Consider the following 19,238-nt stretch of genomic DNA (forward strand, 5'->3'; position numbering starts at 1 on the left):
TGCTTACGTGCACGTTAGGGCAGTTGCCATGTACGTGCACGTTGGGGCAGTTGCCATGTACCATGAAAAACACATGGCAACTCGGTAAAAGACAGTTGCCATCTGCTTACGTGCACACTAGGCAGTTGCCGTGTATCCTGCAAAAACACATGGCAACTCGGGTAAAAAAAGAGAGTTGTCACCTGCTTATAAAGCACACTAGAGGCAGTTGCCATGTGCGCTGCAAAAACACATGGCAACTAGCAGCTTACGTGTGGGAGAGGAGACGGGCGTGTGGGCGAGATGGCAAATGCCCACACACCAGCCCTTGTGCGTGACTGAAAACTGGTGTGGGTGAACTGCTAAACGCTCACACACCGGCCCTTCCGTGTGGTAAAACGGATGTGTGGGCGAACTATGTCACACACCACACACACGCCTTGTCCTACGTGGCACAGAAAATCAGCCAGATTGTGTCAAGATTCGTGCATATAGTACTGGACGGTGATGAATGCGTGTGGTCGAGATGGTCAACGCCCATACGTGTGGGCGTTAATATTTTCGGTTTTTTTTGTGCCCTATATGGAGGTTCTCCAGGTGGCCGAGGGTACCAGAACTCGGACAATTACGATGAATCCGTCGACGACATACATACGGGCTCAGCTATGTATGCATCCACTTATCCATATTCAGGGCGTTCAAGAGAGGCATTGCAAACTGCTGGCCTCGGCCATAAAGAAAGAATATCATCACGATTCCTTGACCATCAAAGAAGAATGTCACCATGATTCTGGAGTAATTTGTTAGGATTTTCTTCTAGTTGTCTATAGATTTTCCTACTTCTATGTAAAAAGACCATAACAAATTACATATGCTAGTTACTTCCCACAAACTGTTTAGATGAACAAACTTGACGTGTACTGTCCTTGTAAATTAATATTCTCATAGATCTGATATACTTATTTTTAAATGAACATACTCCTTTTTAGGAAAATGCTCCTTTGTAACGAATATACTAACAATACTCATAGCTCTGAATATAGTATTTTTTAGATGAACATGCTCATATTTCTGAGCATACTCATGGCATTTTGTCCAGAAAACTAATTATACCACATTTTCTTTCTAGCTTTTTTTTATCCCATAAGAAGAAAAGTGAGACAGCATAGAGCATTTTTTTTTTGCTATCCTAGTTTAAGCTACAAAGCAAAGGTCATCTTGTAAATTAGATGGAATTCTAGTTCTAATACACTTGCACTGTTTCTCTTTTGACATACTGAATTTATGAAGCAATCACCATCTCTTCATAGTTTAACGAGTTTCCGAGCTTCTTGTTTCACTATTGCTCATGTTCTTGACAAAACAACCATACTTCTTTACTTTCAGATCTTACATTAAACTGCAGCAAATTTGTGCTTTGGAAAGGAAGTGTGTATTAACATCTGGCGAAACATATTCAGATTGGTCACAAGATATACTCTTTTGTATTCTAATTCATTTTTATTGTAAATATATGCTCGAATTGGGAGATGCAAAAGCAAGTGCGTACTTTTATTTGTTATCTGGTACAAATATCTTTTATTTGTTATCTGGTACAAATATCTCTCTTGTGTTGGAGTAGTATATACTTCTTTAATTTGCTGCAAGTCATATAGTATAACCAACCATCTGTTTCTGGTCGTATATACTCCTATGGCTGCAAAGTAGTAGTATAAACTCCTCTTGTTTTTTGCGAAAATAGTAGTACATACTCCTTTGGCTGCAAAGCAGTATATAGTCCTGATTTCAAATAGAAGTATGGCATACTCATTTGGTAGCTAAGTATAAATCTATCTTAAAATGAAGTATATACTCCTCCTCACAAAAAATGGCAATATATACTCCTTGAGTATTTGTTGGTATATACACCTTAAAAAAATTGGCAGTGTATACTTCTTGAATTTCGTTGGTATATACTCCTTCAAAAAGTTCAGCATATACTACTGAAAAAGGCAGTACAAACCTATTTACAAAAAAAGAAAACAGGTATATGCCTGGCATGTAGTTGGGTATATACATCCACCACCAATTTGAAATATATTAAAACACATATGAGGTATATACTGCTAGCATGATGTAGATGAAAAAGGTCTGTATCTTTTTTTACACGCTTCATTCCCAATCTTAAGAGGTATAAAGGGTATATACTAAAGTTAAGTTCAGCAAATAAATTAAGGGTATATACTACTTGCGTTTCAAGTGCCATCTCACCTCCGTAACAAAATCAGACCTTCCCCCGCAAAGGAAACAGACTTTCCATCGGATAACATGCACCCGTTACCTATAATCTTGGAAGTTGTTTGCGCATGCAACACAATTTGCTAATATTTTAATTATTGGGCCATTTAATAGAGTGGGAGTACATATTCCTGGGAGTATAAAAGAGGAGTATATATATATATATGCCTACGAGGCTCAAGCAATAAACAAACGATTCCACCAATCCTTTCTCTCTCTCTTTTAACATGGTATCAGCCTAATCGATCGAACTCTAGCCGCCGCCCACCGTTTCCGCCCCGCGCGCGGCCCCGGGGTGGTCAGCCTCCATGAGACTGAGGGCCACGCCGCCCATGCTTAGGACTCGTCCGCCACTCGTGTTAACCGGCTGCCCTTGAGAGTCTTTTTCTTGATTTTTTATTCGGGTTTTCTCTCTCACACCGATTGTCTTGATCGGCGTTTCTTTTTGTTTTTCCAATCTAAGATCGGTTTGGGTCACCCGCCGCTGTTCGTCATCTACAACGCGTCTCTACTCTGACCTCGACAACAACTCCCGCCTTCACCCGGATATGTTGTCGGCGCCCCAAGTTCAAGCGTTGCATGTGTTGTTACGGTGATCGGTTGCGCTGTCATTGACTGGCACGTCGTCCCGCATGCGGGCATGGTGTAGCCGGCCGCTCGCGGCTGTTCATCAGGCCATGTCGATCTACACCGGCTCATCAGGCCATGTCGATATACGCCGGTTGTGAATCATGCAACCTGTGCAGGTCTTGCTACTTGCATGTGGGCTGCATCACGTGCGGGTATGCATGGGTGCATGCATGCATCCGTGCACAAGGTCGGTTCCCGTCGGCTGCACCACTGCCTGCATCCCTGCGCGTCTCGTCGTTCGTCCGCGTCTTCTCAACCTTGTTTGCTGTGTTTTCGGTTTAATCAGCCGTCTGTGCGCAGCTTCACAGGTCTATGAAGATCATCATCGAGTATGAGCGCCTCCACCGATCAAGCAACAATTGCCGCTACGTCGCCCAGTCGGGCCACAGTGCTGCCGCTTCATGGTTCTTCTTGTGGCTGTACCGATCTGCGTTGTCAGATTACGGGTTCCGGCAACCCTTGAGAGGTTTGAACTCTGGGGTGCGCACGAAGAACACTCTCTCCCTGACTCGCACGCTCAACGATTCCATGGCCTAACTCGACGAATCCAAAGAACAAAAGACGTGGGGGTTTATACTGGTTCGGGCCACCTTGCAGTGTAATACCCTACTCCAATTTGTAGGTGGATTGCCTCGAGGGGCTGAGGATGAACTAGTACAGTGGATGAGCAGCCTCAGGAGGTGAGGTGTTGTTGATCTAGACGAGCTAGTGGTTGAGGGGGTGATCTCGATGATCCGTCCCTTTCTACGGTGGTGGCTAGGTCCTATTTATAGTGGCCTTGGTCCTCTTCCCAAATATTTAGGCGGGAAGGGATCCCATAACGGCCAAGTTTGAAGGGGGGCAACTGGTACAAGCTATCCTGACAAAAATAGTCTTCGCCTGCCAAAGGCTCTGATGGTTACGCTGCTGTGGGCTCCGCGATGATCTCCGTCCTGTCGTCCTGCTGGTCTTGGTCTTGTTGCACAGATATGGAAACATTTGCCTAATTCGTCGGGACCCCGCGCCTGCGCTTGCCTACTTAGCACCAAAGAGAGAACTGGTGTACTGCGCACGCTGGCGCCCGCCTGGCCTCGGTCGTCATGGCTCACGTCACGCGAACCTCGCGAGGTGCCCCTTGCATAGATATCTACACTCCTCGGGTGCCAACCTAGTGCGGCTGCCCCCGGGGAGGTCTTGGTGTCGTCCGCCTCGCGAGGCTCCCCCCCTGCGAGGGTCTTGAGTTGTTGCTGCTGAAGATGGACCGTACCGGGCCGTTGATGGAGCCACGCCACGGGCCGCAAGCAGGCAAATCTAGGTACCCACATTCCCAGGACACCGACGGTATCCCCCGGGCCCAAGGCGTGCTCGAGCTTGGTTTCGAGGCAAAGCCAAAGGGCAAGTGCGGAGCGCCGCGGGCCCCAACCGCCTGTGGCCTTGGTCGACGCGTGGCGATTAATGGGACGTGCGTGCCTCCGCTTTCCCATGTTGCCTCGGCAACCGTCCGACTTGACGAGACGTTGCTGCATGCAGGAGAAAATCATCATTACGTGCAATCGTGAAGGCTGGCGGTTGGCCTCCTTCTGCCTATAAATGAGGGGAGGAGCAGAGCCCCCTTGCTCATCTCTGCTTCCTCGCCGATTGCTCCTTCTTCTTCGTCCTCGCCTCGCCGTCTCGCCGCTACCCCCATGGCGCCGATTAGGAGGTTCTCTGCCGTGGAGAAAGGGAAGACCCCCGTGAAGAGTTGGGTCCACTCCCACCGAAGAAGAGGTTGGGCCCCTCCCACAATGTCGGCGTGAGGCTGGAGGTGACGCGACCATGGTACGAGCGGCCGCCACCTGGCTACCCGCTCCCTTTGTACGCACAAGCACATGACTCGGGAGAAGGCGGGAGCGCCCCGCGCCGCACGCGCCACGGCCACGGTTTCCATGCCATGGTTGCACGAGCCGCCGGCCCACGAACTCATGCCGAGGGCTCCTCGCGCGAGTTCGTGACATGGGCGGCGATGCCACCACGCACGTGGATCAAGCTTTCGCGGTTCTTTGTTGAAGAGATGTCGCCGAGGGGACCGCTCGAGCTGTCGTTGCAGCACGTCGAGTGCAGCACCCCGGCAACGGGGGCGGAGGTCGAGGCCGTCTCCCGGGCAAGATCTTCATGACTCGTGGATGGGGCGAGGTCGCCCGCGCTTGCTGCATGGAGGGGGCCCTCGCCATCCACTTTGAATACGACGACGCCTCCACGATGTTCTTCAAAGTCTTCGACAAGGAAGGCCGCCACCTGGAGTGCTGCCCTGGAGGGGGGCCGCCAGGATGGCACAGCAGTAGGCGCCGAGCCCGCCCTGGCCCTGCCCCTCGCGAGGGTCTTGAGTTGTTGCTGCTGAAGATGGGTCGTACCGGGTCCTTGATGGAGCCACGACACGGGTTGCAGGCAGGCAAGTCTGGGTACCCCCGTTCCCAGGACGCCGACAGTAGCCCCCGGGCCCAAGGCGCGCTCGAGCTTGGCTTCGAGGCGAAGCCCAAGGGCAAGTGCGGAGCATCGCGGTCCCCAACCACCTGCGGCCTTGGTCGATGCATGGTGATTGATGGGACGTGGGCGCCTGCACTTCCCCACGCTGCCTTGGCAACCGTCCGACTTGACGAGACGCCGCTGCATGCAGGAGAAAATCATCATTACGTGCGATCGTGGAGGCTAGCGGTTGGCCTCCTTATGGCTATAAATGAGGAGAGGGGCAGAGCCCCCTTGCTCATCTCTGCTTCCTCGCCGATTCCTCCTTCTTCTTTCTCCTCGCCTCGCCGTCTCGCCGCTACCCCCATGGCGCCGATTAGGAGGTTCTCTGCCGCGGAGAATGGGAAGACCCCCCACGAAGAGCTAGGGCCACTCCCAACGAAGAAGAGGTTGGGCCGCTCCCGTGGTGTCGGCGTAAGGCTGGAGGTGACGCGACCATGGTACGAGCGGCCGCCACCTGGCTACCCACTCCTTTGTACGCGCAAGCACAGGGCCCAGGAGAAGGCGAGAGCACCCTGCGCCGTCCATGCCATGGCCGCGGTTGCCATGCCATGGTCGCACGAGCCGCCGGCCCATGAACTCATGCCGAGGGCTCCTCGCGTGAGTTCGTGATATGGGCGGCGATTCCACCACGCATGTGGATCAAGCTTCCGCAGTTCTTTGCTGAAGAGATGCCGCCGAGGGGACCACTCGAGCTGTGGTTGCAGCACGCCGAGTACAACACCCCAGCAACGGGGGCGGAGGTCGAGGTCGTCTCCCCGGGCAAGATCTTGATGACTCGTGGATGGGGCGAGGTCGCCGCGCTTGCTGCGTGGAGGGGGCCCTCGCCATCCATTTTGAATACGACGACGCCTCCACGATGTTCTTCAAAGTCTTCAACGAGGAAGGCCGCCGCCTGGAGTGCTGCCCTGGAGGGGGCCGCCAGGATTGCGCAGCAGTAGGCATCGAGCCCGCCACTGGCCCTGCCGGTAGTTCCTCCAGCAGCAGCGATGGCTCCTGGGAGTCTAGCGAATTTCTGAGCTTGATGAGTCTCCGGAGATGAACAAGGAGAGCTACGTGTCACCGAGCTCTCATCGTGCCCGGAGCGCGGCAGCGGCGTCAGCTTGTGTCGTCGATGATCTGGATGGGGTTGGCACCGGCCCCTCGTGGCCCACTGTTCATGATGGCGTCGGCCGTAGCCAGGGTTCCTCGGGGTTTTTTCCTTATTTTGTTCCTGTAAGGAATTGAGACGAACCCCATGGGGGCGTGTAAAGAAGTTGTAATGCTTTTGCTCCGGTGTTTATCATTTCTACTATAAGACTTGTGGTTGCATGTCTCGCTTTGGCACTGTCCCCCTTTTCGTCCTCGCGGTAGCTTAGCGCTCTATGCCGGTAGGTCCCAGTCCCCAGGCAGGCTTCAGCCATCGCTGGTATGCCAGGTCGCGATGCCGTGGTCAAGGCCAGGAGGTGAGCGGCCCAAGGTCCGGTAAGAGTTCCTGAGGCGCGATGCTCAAGAGGTCCCCTTTGGCATGCAAGCAGCGTCCCAAAGGCAGAACAGGAAGGCAGCATTGCCAGAGCAAGGTTGCCCGATCCGAGAATTCCAATTGCGGCGTCACGCTAGCGCGGATATGTGACTTATCTTGTCAAGTCCAAGGCGGTTCCTTGCACAACATTCGTTCGCGCTTCAGCGGTAGTGTTACTGGGTGAGGCTCATGTCGGCTTCCCCCCTCCTTGCTCATCTACGTGCTCTGCATCCTCGGGTCCCGACCCTCGAGCAGGCTCAGCCACCGCCGGTATGCCAGGTCGCGGTGTCGTGGTCAAGTCCAGGAGGTGAGGGCTGGAGGGTCAATAGGAGCTCCTGAGGCGCGATGCTCAGGAGCCCCCCTTTAACACGCAAGCGACTTACACGAAAGGAGGGTGGTCGGCGGGGCCACCCGTAGCCAAGCTTCGTAGGTCCCTGCGGGTTAGTTCGCGGGGAGAATGCAGCTTATACTCGCGTTTGCTGTCCTGCCACTGATCTTTCCGCAAGAAGATGAAGGCACTGAGGGTCTGGTGAGGTGACGTGCACGGAGAGGGCCGCGAGCCAGAGCTAGACCCCCTAGGTTTGTCAGCGTTGCAGGGACGGATCCGAGAACAAGCGTCATGCCAGCATGTGTATCCCCCATTGCGGGATGAGCAGGAGACCGGTTAGCAATGTGGGATGCCACGAAGGACAACAGACAAATAAGCGATAATCGTCAAGTAACTCATGGAAGGAGATAAGCTAGCTTGGATAAATGCAAGAATGATACACACCGCAGGGACGGACCCACGCGGCCTGGGGATGATGCAGCCTGAGGGGTGCCCCCAACAGGATAAGTTAAAGACGCAATAGGATACACGTCGCAGGGACAAGCCTGTGCGACTTGGGGGTAATGCTGCCCGAGGGCGCCCCCAACTGAATGAATCGGAAAGAGTCACCTGGGACCGTTGTTGAAGGGATGTTGAAGCAGCTGAAGACGCATGTTGAAGAAGTTGCTCCTCACGAGTCGCCTGAGTCCAGAGCCTCGGGAGGCTCTGGGGGCCCGAGAGGCTCATGAAGAATCGTCGCCATTTCTGGCTGGACTGTGTGATGCATGGCCTCCTGAGCCGCCAGAGTGCTCCGCAGGTGGCGCTGGAAGGCGACAACCGCGTTCGGCAAGCCGAATGACATTCGAACATAGCTGTGAGGTGGACCCTCACACCAACCAACGCGCGAAGGCCAGAAACACTCCTGGGATGCGGCCCTATTGAGCCTTAGGATGTTGACGCAGACGCGTAGCTCGTTGTCCTCGCCAAGACAAAGAGTTGCGCCTGGTGCTGGGCGGCGATCGCCGTGCATGGCCCTCGCCTCTTGAAGCTCCTCGGTCGCCTTGGTGATGAACTCCTGAGCACTGGGCACTCCCTGCCTTGTGCCCTCATGAAGGAAGCGTGCGGTGAAGCATGCCTCCACGTGGTGCCTGAGCGCCTCCCTCGTGACATTGGCTAAGTCAGAGGCCCTCCAATAGAGAGCCCCCGAGCCCAGCCCGAGGAGGGTGTCGGGCACGCCTTCCTATGCAATGGAGGGAGGCGCCCCGTCCGTGGGCGCAGGTCCTGAGGTGGTGCCACTGGAGACACCGCTCTCCTGAAGCTCCTGGCTGCGCAGCTGCTTCTTCTTCTTGGGGACGGCCTCAGGTGGGTAGATGGCACCTTCATTGTCTGGGTCTTCGGCCGCCGCAGCCTGGTAGGCGCGCTTTAGAGAGCACACCGCATCCTTCTCCTTGCAAGCGACCGTGATGACGCCGCAGCTCCTTGACATCTTGAGGACGTTGTAACCATGATGGGTCACTGCCATGAACTTGGCCAGGGCCGGATACCCAAGGATGGCATTGTACGGAAGGCAGATGTGGGCGACATCGAAGTCGATGAGCTCAGTGCGGTAGTTGTCGCGCTTGCCGAAGGTGATAGGGAGGCGGATTTTCCCTATCGGGATGGTGGAGCCGTCGGTCACTCCTGAGAAGGGCTTGGTGGGCTGCAACTGATCATATGGCACTTGGAGGCGATCAAACGTCTCGACAGAGAGAACATTGAGTCCTGCGCCGCCGTGGATGAGGGTCTTGGTGACAAGGACATTGCTGATGATTGGCGAGCAGAGCATCGAGAGAGCGCCGGCAGTTGCCGCGCACTTGATCTGGTCGGACGAGGTGAAGGTGATGGTGTACTTGGACCACCTGAGCGGGCGCGTGGCCTCGAGCCTGGGGAGGGCCGCGTTCACCTCACGGGCAAACTGCTTGAAGATGCGCTGGGAGGCTGGGGCCTGAGCGCCACCCAATATGCGGGCGATGGCGCGAGGCTCCTGGAAGCCCTCAGCCCCCTCGTCCTGGTGGTGGTCGTCGTTCCTCCTTGGTGGTGGCGGCAGCGGAGGGAGGCCAGCATTGCCCTGAGGGCGGTCCTCACGAGCCTGGTCCCTCTAGGCGCCCTCACGAGGCTGATCCTTCCAGCGGTCCTCGCGAGGGCGGTCGCGCCACTCCTGGCAGGGGCCGCGGTCATCCCAGCGCCCTCCACTTCTGCCTCCTCCACGGTCGTAGCCTCGGTAGTTGCGCTTAGGGCGTCGTCCGAAGCGCTCGTTGCGGATGGCCCTAAGCTCCAGACAGTCGTTGTTGTTGTGGCTGTGTACGTTGTGGAAGGCGCAGAACGGGCAGTTGGCCTTGGATGACTCTGGGTGGTCGCAGCCGCGCTTCATCTCTAGCTCCGCCGCGAGCACGGTAGTCCCCTTGCGCTTCACGTCCTTGGTCTTGGCCTTCTTGTCTTCTGGGTCGACAGCTGGAAGCTCGAGGAGGGAAAGGCATCCCTCTTCATCTCTCGCACACTTGTCGCCATATTGAACATCTCTAGAGCCGTGCACAGGTCCTCGTGTATGGCGAGCTCCTCCTTCATCTTGACATCATGGACGCCATCGGAGAATGCCGAGATGATGGCCTCGTCTGTCACCTTGGGGATGTTGAGGCGAACATTGTTGAAACGCTGGATGTACTTCTGCAGGGTTTTCCCTGGCTGCTGCTTGATGCGCCGCAGGTCACCAGCGGCAGGTGGGCGGGCGCGAGTGCCTTAGAAGTTGGAGACGAAACGCTCGCGCATCTCGCCCCAGGAGGAGATCGATCCCGCGGGCAGGTTCAGGAGCCACGAGCGCTCACCGTCTTTGAGAGCCATGGGAAACCAGTTCGCCATGACCTTCTCGTTGCCGTTGATGACCTCGATGCTCAGCTCGTAGAGCTGCAGGAACTCAGTAGGGTCGGGGGCGCCATCGTAGCATGGAGGCAGATCGGGCTTGAACTTGCTGGGCCAGACAACGTTGCGCGGCTCGGGGGTGAAGGCTCGGCAGCCCATGGTGGTGACTGGAGCCCGCCGTGGAGGTGGAGCCTGGTCTTGGTATCCGCACGCCGCCGACGGCGGTGGCGCGTGGTCTTGACGCGGTGGTGCTGGGAGCGCAGGAGCACCTTCCTGCGGCCACGGGATTTCCTGGCAGCTTCCTTCTTCACGCGCGGGCGCCCTGCGAGGTGGGTCACGCCGCGAGGCCGCGCATCTTGGTGCGAGGCGACGTCTTGATGCGGAGGTGGAGGAGGTGCTCCATGGGCTACGTCACCCGCTACAGGAGGCGGACGAGGTAGTGAAAGGGACGGTGCAGGGGAGCCCCCAGCGGCACTGACGAGCTCGGTGATGCGGTCTAGCCAATCCTCGTAGAGGTCGTCGACGGGGTGGTAGCGCAGGAGCTCATGCGCCATGAGCAGTGCAGCCTACGCGTCTGCAGACCTGTGGCGAGCGTGGGACGATGAGCTGGCCGGAGTTAACGACGGGGTGGCAGTGCGTCCGTCCCTCCGTATGGAGGGGTACAGCGACGAAGCTTGCTGCTCGTTCCCTGCCGGGCCGATGGCGGCGTTGGCAGCGGGTGATGGAGAGCGATGGGGAGGCCTGCCGACGGGCGCCATCTGGGCGACGCGAGCGTTGAGAGCGGCTTGGCGCTCAGCATGGGCTCGATGAGCGCCAGCCATGGAAGCAGTGGAGCAGTGGGGCGTCGATCGATGGAAGAGAGGTTTCAGCACACCCCTACCTGGTGCGCCAAATGTCGGATTACGGGTTCCGGCAAACCCTTGAGAGGTTCAAACTCTGGGGTGCGCACGAAGAACACTCTCTCCCCAACTCGCACACTCAACGATTCCACGGCCTAGCTAGACGAACCCGAAGAACAAGAGACACTAGGGTTTATCCTGGTTCGGGCCACCTTTCGGTGTAATACCCTACTCTAGTTTGCGGGTGGATTGCCTCGAGGGGATGAGGGTGAACTAGTACAGTGGATGAGCAGCCTCAGGAGGTGAGGTGTTTGATTGCTCTCTGACTATAGCGCCAGAAAAGCTCATGTCTGCTAGGACTACGTCGGTATTTTCCCAAAGAGGAAGGGATGATGCAGCACAGCGACGGTAGGTATTTCCCTCAGTGAAGAAATCAAGGTTATCGAACCAGTAGGAGAACCAAGCAACACAACGTAAACAACACATGTACACAGATAACAACACCTCGCAACCCAACATGTGCTACCTCTTGAGCTTGCGTTGGTTTTCCCTTGAAGAGGAAAGGGTGATGCAGCATAGTAGCGTAAGTATTTCCCTTAGTTTTTGAGAACAAAGGTATCAATCTAGTAGGAGACTACACGCAAGTCCCTCGCACCTGCACAAACAAACAAGAACCTCGCAACCAACGTGATAAAGGGGTTGTCAATCCCTTCACGATCACTTACGAAAGTGAGATCTAATAATAAAGATAATAAGATAAATATTTTTGGTATTTTTATTGTATAGATTGGAAAATAAAGATTGCAAAATAGAAATAGGAAGTTGATAGGAAAATAATATGATGGAAGATAGACCCGGGGGCCATAGGTTTCACTAGTGGCTTCTCTCATGATAGCAAATTCTACGGTGAGTGAACAAATTACTGTCGAGCAATTGATAGAAAAGCGAATAGTTATGAGAATATCTAGGCATGATCATGTATATAGGCATCACGTCTGCGACAAGTAGACCGAAATGATTCTGCATCTAATACTATTACTCCACGCATCGACTGCTATCCAGCATGCATCTAGAGTATTAAGTTCATAAGAACAGAGTAACGCATTAGGCAAGATGACATGATGTAGAGGGATAAACTCAAGCAATATGATATAACCCCCATCTTTTTATCCTCGATGGCAACAATACAATACGTGCCTTGCTGCCCCTGCTGTCAGTGGGACAGGACACCGCAAGATTGAACCCAAAGCTAAGCACTTCTCCCATTGCAAGAAAGATCAATCTAGTAGGCCAAACCAAACTGATAATTCAAAGAGACTTGCAAAGATATTTAAATCATGCATAAAATATTTTAGAGAAGAATCAAATATTGTTCATAGATAATCTTGATCATAAACCCACAATTCATCGGATCTCGACAAACACACCGCAAAAAGAATTACATCGAATAGATCTCCAAGAGAATCGAGGAGAACTTTGTATTGAGATCCAAAGAGAGGGAAGAAGCCATCTAGTTAATAACTATGGACCTGAAGGTCTGTGGTAAACTACTCACACATCATCGGAGAGGCTATGGTGTTGATGTAGAAGCCCTCCGTGATTGATTCCCCCTCCGGTAGAGCGACGGAAAAGGCCCCAAGATGGGATCTCACGGGTACAGAAGGTTGCGGCGGTGGAAATAGGGTTTTGTGGTGCTCCTAGATGTTTTTAGAGTATATGGGTATATATAGGAGGAAGAAGTACGTCGGTGGAGATGCGAGGGGCCCACGAGGGTGGGGGGCACGCCTACGCCCCTAGGCACGCCTCCCTGCCTCGTGGCCTCCTCGCTTCTTTCTTGACGTCCACTCCAAGTCTCCTGGATCATGTTTGTTCCAAAAATAACTCTCTCGAAGGTTTCATTCCGTTTTGATTCTGTTTGATATTCCTTTTCTGCGAAACACTGAAATGGGCAAAAAAACAGCAATTTGCACTGGGCCTTTGGTTAGTAGGTTAGTCCCAAAAATAATATAAAAATGTATATTAAAGCACATTAAACATCAAAACAGATAATATAATAGCATGAAATAATCAAAAATTATAGATACGTTGGAGACGTATCAAGCATCCCCAAGCTTAATTCCTGCTCGTCCTCGAGTAGGTAAATGATAAAAACAGAATTTTTGATGTGGAATGCTACCTAGCATAATTCTCAATGTAATTTTCTTTATTGTGGCATGAATGTTCAGATCCGAAAGATTCAAGACAAAAGTTTAATATTGACATAACAATAATAATACTTCAAGCATACTAGAAAAGCAATCATGTCTTCTCAAAATAACATGGCCAAAGCGAGTTATCCCTACAAAATCTGGCTATGCTCCATCTTCACCACACAAAATATTTAAATCATGCACAACCCCGATGACAAGCCAAGCAATTGTTTCATACTTTTGATGTTCTCAAACTTTTTCAATATTCACGCAATACATGAGCGTGAGCCATGGACATAGCACTATAGGTGGAATAGAATGGTGGTTGTGGAGAAGACAGACTCACATCAACTAGGCGTATCAACGGGCTATGGAGATGCCCATCAATAGATATCAATGTGAGTGAGTAGGGATTGCCATGCAACGGATGCACTAGCGCTATAAGTGTAAGAAATCTCAACAAAAGAACTAAGTGGGTGTGCATCCAACTTGCTTGCTCACGAAGACCTAGGGCATTTTGAGGAAGCCCATCATTGGAACATACAAGCCAAGTTATCTAATGTAAAATTCCCACTAGTATATGAAAGTGACAACATAGGAGACTCTCTATCAGAAAGATCATGATGCTACTTTGAAGCACAAGTGTGGTAAAAGGATAGTAACATTGCCCCTTCTCTCTTTTTCTCTCTTTTTTCTTTTTTTGGGCCTTCTCCCTTTTAATGGCCTTTTCTTTTCTCTTTATTTTTTTATTTTTCGTCCGGAGTCTCATCCCGACTTGTGGGGGAATCATAGTCTCCATCATCCTTTCCTCACATGGGACAATGCTCTAATAATGATGATCATCACACTTTTATTTACTTACAACTCGATACTTAGAACAAAATATGACTCTATGTGAATGCCTTCGGCGGTGTACCGGGATGTGAAATGACTCATGAGTGACATGTATGAAAAAATTATGAATGGTGGCTTTGCCACAAATATGATGTCAACTACATGATCATGCAAAGCAAAATGACAATGATGAAGCATGTCATAGCAAACGGAACGGTGGTAAGTTGCATGGCAATATATATCGGAATGGCTATGTAAATGCCATAATAGGTAGGTATGGTGGCTGTTTTGAGGAAGATATATGGTGGTTTTATGGTACCGACGAAATTTGCGCGGTACTAGAGAGGCTAGCAATGGTGGAAGGGTGAGAGTGCGTATAATCCATGGACTCAACATTAGTCATAAAGAACTCACATACTTATTGCAATCTATTATTTATAGAAACAAAGTACTATGTGCATGCTCCTAGGGGATAGATTGGTAGGAAAATACCATCGCTCGTCCCCGACCGCCACTCATAAGGAAGACAATCAATAAATAAATCATGCTCCGACTTCATCACATAACGGTTCACCATACGTGCATGCTACGGGAATCACAAACTTTAGAACAAGTATTTATCAAATTCACAACTACTCAACTATCATGACTCTAATATCACCATCTTCATATCTCAAAACAATCATCAAGTATCAAACTTCTCATAATATTCAATGCACTTTTTATGATAGTTTTTATTATACCCATCTTGGATGACTATTATATTAAGACTAATTTTATAGCCAAAGCAAATTACCATGTTGTTCTAAAGGACTCTCAAAATTATATAAGTGAAGCATGAGAGATCAATGATTTCTATAAAATAAAACCACCACCGTGCTCTTAAAGATATAAGTGAAGCACTAGAGCAAAATTATCTATCTCAAAAGATATAAGTGAAGCACATAGAGTATTCTAATAAATTCCGATTCATGTGTGTCTCTCCAAAACATGTGTACAGCAAGTATTATTGTGGTAAACTAAAAATTAAAGACTCAAATCATACAAGACGCTCCAAGCAAAACACATATCATGTGGTGAATAAAAATATAGCATCAAGTAAAGTTACCGATGGACGAAGACGAAAGAGGGGATGCCTTCTGGGGCATCCCCAAGATTAGGCTTTTGGTTGTCCTTGAATTTTACCTTGGGGTGCCTTGGGCATCCCCAATATTAGGCTCTTGCCACTCCTTATTTCAAAATCCATCAAATCTTTACCCAAAACTTGAAAACTTCACAACACAAAACTCAACATAAAATCTCATGAGCTCCGTTAGTATAAGATAACAAACCACCACTTCAAGGTACTGTAATGAACTCATTATTTATTTATTTATTTATATTGGTGTTAAAACTACTGTATTCCAACTTCTCTATGATTCATACCCCCCGATACTAGCCATAGATTCATAAAAATAAGCAAACAACACACGAAAAACAGAATCTGTCAAAAACAGAACAGGCTGTAGTAATATGTAGGTTTAGAATACTTATGTAACCCCAAAAATTCTGAAATAAATTGGTAGACGTGAGTAATTTGTCTACTAATCATCTTCAAAAATAATCAATCTAATCGCACTCTCCAGCAAAGAATGACAACAAATCTCGTGAGCGCTAAAGTTTCTGTTTTTTACAGCAAGATCACATAAACTTCCCCCAAGTCTTCCCAAAGGTTCTACTTGGCACAAACACTAATTAACAGCATAAAACCACATCTAAACAGAAGCTAGGTGAATTATTTATTACTAATAAGAACCAAAAATCAAGAAACAAAAATAAAATTGGGTTTCCTCCCAACAAGCGCTATCGTTTAACGCCCCTAGCTAGGCATAAAAACAAGAATAGATCTAGGTATTGTCATCTTTGGTATGTAATTCTTCAATAGAACACTTATAACCCTTAGGAGTTTCCTTCTTTTTATTAATGATCAAAATCCTAGGAAAGAAGTCAAGAAAATCATTTTTAGCAAAAGGTTCCTTAATGATAGTGAAAAAGTTGGGATGAACACTTATTGCTTTGAGGTCCGCATTTTCCTTACTAGAAGATTCACCCTTTTTATTTTTAGGCACATACATAAACTTGGAAACTCTAGTGGTAGGAGGAATTGGAGTATTTTTCAAGGAAGAAAAGACAGACCCTAAGTTGGTAATAATATCCTCAAGTTTATCAATCCTTGTGGAATCTTGATCTATCTTTTCGTTAACTATGGGTTCTTTTTCTTTAAAACTTTTCAAAGTAACTCCCACCTTAGATCCATATTGGGTAATCTGGTTGTGGATCTTTTTATCTAAATTCTCAATCAACTCTACAGTGGCAACTTTATTTTCAATAATTTCAAGCCTTTGCATCACATGTTCCAAAGTTAAAATAGTTCCATTAACCAAGAGAGGTGGTGGCCCAAACAAATCTATCATAGCATTATAAGAATCAAAAGTATGGCTACCCAAGAAATTCCCTTCGGTAATGGTATCAAGAATATATCTATTCCAACGGGTGATGCCTACATAAAAATTGCGAAGAAGAACGGAAGTGCACTGCTTCCTAGTGGATCTATTCTGAGCATTGCAAATTCTATACCAAGCATCTTTTAAATTTTCTCCCTCCCTTTGTTTAAAATTGAGAACTTCATGATCGGGAGTACTAATAATGATAGAAGGACTAGCCATGATAGCAAAAACCAATGACCCAACACACGAACACACAAGAGGCAAGCAAAAAGAGACAGGCGGAAAAGAGGCGGACTGAAAAGAAGGCGAATAAAACGGCAAGGGTGAAGTGGGGGAGAGGAAAACGAGAGGCAAATAGCAAATAATATAATGCGAGGGATAAGAGTTTGTGATGGGTACTTGGTATGTCTTGACTTGTGCGTAGATCAACCCGGCAACGGCGCCAGAAATGGCTTGTTGACGGGAGATCAAATCTTGACTTGACTCGATGCAACCTCCCCGGCAACGGCGCCAGAAATCCTTCTTGCTACCTCTTGAGCTTGCGTTTGTTTTCCCTTGAAGAGGAAAGCATGATGCAGCACAATAGCGTAAGTATTTCCCTTAGTTTTTTAGAACCAAGGTATCAATCAAGTAGGAGACTACACGCAAGTCCCTCGTACCTGCACAAACAAACAAGAACCTCGCAACCAACGTGATAAAGGGGTTGTCAATCCATTCACGGTCACTTACGAAAGTGAGATCTAATAAGGATAATAAGATAAATATTTTTGGTATTTTTGTTGTATAGATTGGAAAATAAAGATTGCAAAATAGAAATAGCAAGTTGATAGGAAAATAATATGATGGAAGATAGACCCGGGGGCCATAGGTTTCACTAGTGGCTTCTCTCATGATAGCAAATTCTACGGTGGGTGAACAAATTAATGTCGAGCAATTGATAGAAAAGTGCATAGTTATGAGAATATCTAGGCATGATCATGTATATAGGCATCACGTCCGCGACAAGTAGACCGAAATGATTCTGCATCTACTACTATTACTCCACACATCGACCGCTATCAGCATGCATCTAGAGTATTAAGTTCATAAGAACAGAGTAACGCATTAGGCAAGATGACATGATGTAGAGGGATAAACTCAAGCAATATGATATAAACCCCATCTTTTTATCCTCGATGGCAACAATACAATACGTGCCTTGCTGCCCCTGATGTCACTGGGAAAGGGCACCGCAAGATTGAACCCAAAGCTAAGCACTTCTCCCATTGCAAGAAAGATCAATCTAGTAGGCCAAACCAAACTAATAATTCGAAGAGACTTGCAAAGATATTTAGATCATGCATAAAATATTGGAACAATTGTATTGGTGCCCCTAGTTGGGTCACACTCGACTGATTTGCCCCTAGTTTTTCAATAATTGCGGTTTTGCCCAGCTCACTTCACTCGCCTTGTGTTTTTGCCCTTCCGGGGCGGTTCTGACCAATGAGCAGTCGCCACATGGCGAACCGTGATTAGTCGGAACCGTCCTGGAAGGGCAAAAACACAAGGCGAGTGAAGTGAGCTGGGCAAAACCGCAATTGTTGAAAAACTAGGGGCAAATCAGTCGAGTGTGACCCAACTAGGGGCACGAATGCAAAAATCCCTAAAATAGTTTAGAGAAGAATCAAATATTGTTCATATATAATCTTGATCATAAACCCACAATTCATCGGATCTCGACAAACACACCGCAAAAAGAATTACATCGAATAGATCTCCAAGAGAATCGAGGAGAACTTTGTATTGAGCTCCAAAGAGGGAGAAGAAGCCATCTAGCTAATAACTATGGACCTGAAGGTCTTTGGTAAACTACTCACACATCATCGGAGAGGCTATGGTGTTGATGTAGAAGCCCTCCGTGATTGATTCCCCCTTCGGCAGAGCGACGGAAAAGGCCCCAAGACGGGATCTCGCGGGTACATAAGGTTGCGGCGGTGGAAATAGGGTTTTGTGGTGCTCCTGAATGTTTTCAGGGTATATGGGTATATATAGGAGGAAGAAGTACATCGGTGGAGATGCGAGGGGCCCACGAGGGTGGGGGGCACGCCTACCCCCCCTAGGCGCGCCTCCCTGCCTCGTGGCCTCCTCGCTTCTTTCTTGACGTCCACTCCAAGTCTCCTGGATCATGTTTGTTCCAAAAATAACTCTCCCGAAGGTTTCATTCCGTTTTGATTCTGTTTGGTATTCCTTTTCCATGAAACACTGAAATGGGCAAAAAAACAGCAATTTGCACTCGGCCTTTGGTTAGTAGGTTAGTCCCAAAAATAATATAAAAAGGTATATTAAAGCCCATTAAACATCCAAAACAGAAAATATAATAGCATGGAACAATAAAAAATTATAGATACGTTGGAGACGTATCAACGTGTTAAAGGGGTTGTCAATCCCTTTCAGGTAGCGATGCCAGAAATTTGTAGTAGATTGAAATAATAGATCGCAATAAGTGCAGCAAAGTATTTTTGTATTTTTGGTTTAATAGATCTGAATAAAAATGCAAAGTAAAAGTAGATCGCAAGCAAATATATGAGAAAGAAGACCCGGGGGCCGTAGGTTTCTCTAGTGGACTCTCTCGAGAAAGATAGCAAACGGTGGGTAAACAAATTACTGTTGGGCAATTGATAGAACCTCAAATAATTATAATGATATCCAGGCAATGATCATTACATAGGCATCACGTCCAAAATTAGTAGACCGACTCCTGCCTGCATCTACTACTATTACTCCACACATCGACCGCTATCCAGCATACATCTAGTGTATTAAGTTCATGGAAAAATGGAG

Source organism: Triticum urartu, chromosome 1 (genome assembly GCF_003073215.2).
Source record: "Triticum urartu cultivar G1812 chromosome 1, Tu2.1, whole genome shotgun sequence".
Lineage (NCBI taxonomy): Eukaryota > Viridiplantae > Streptophyta > Magnoliopsida > Poales > Poaceae > Triticum > Triticum urartu.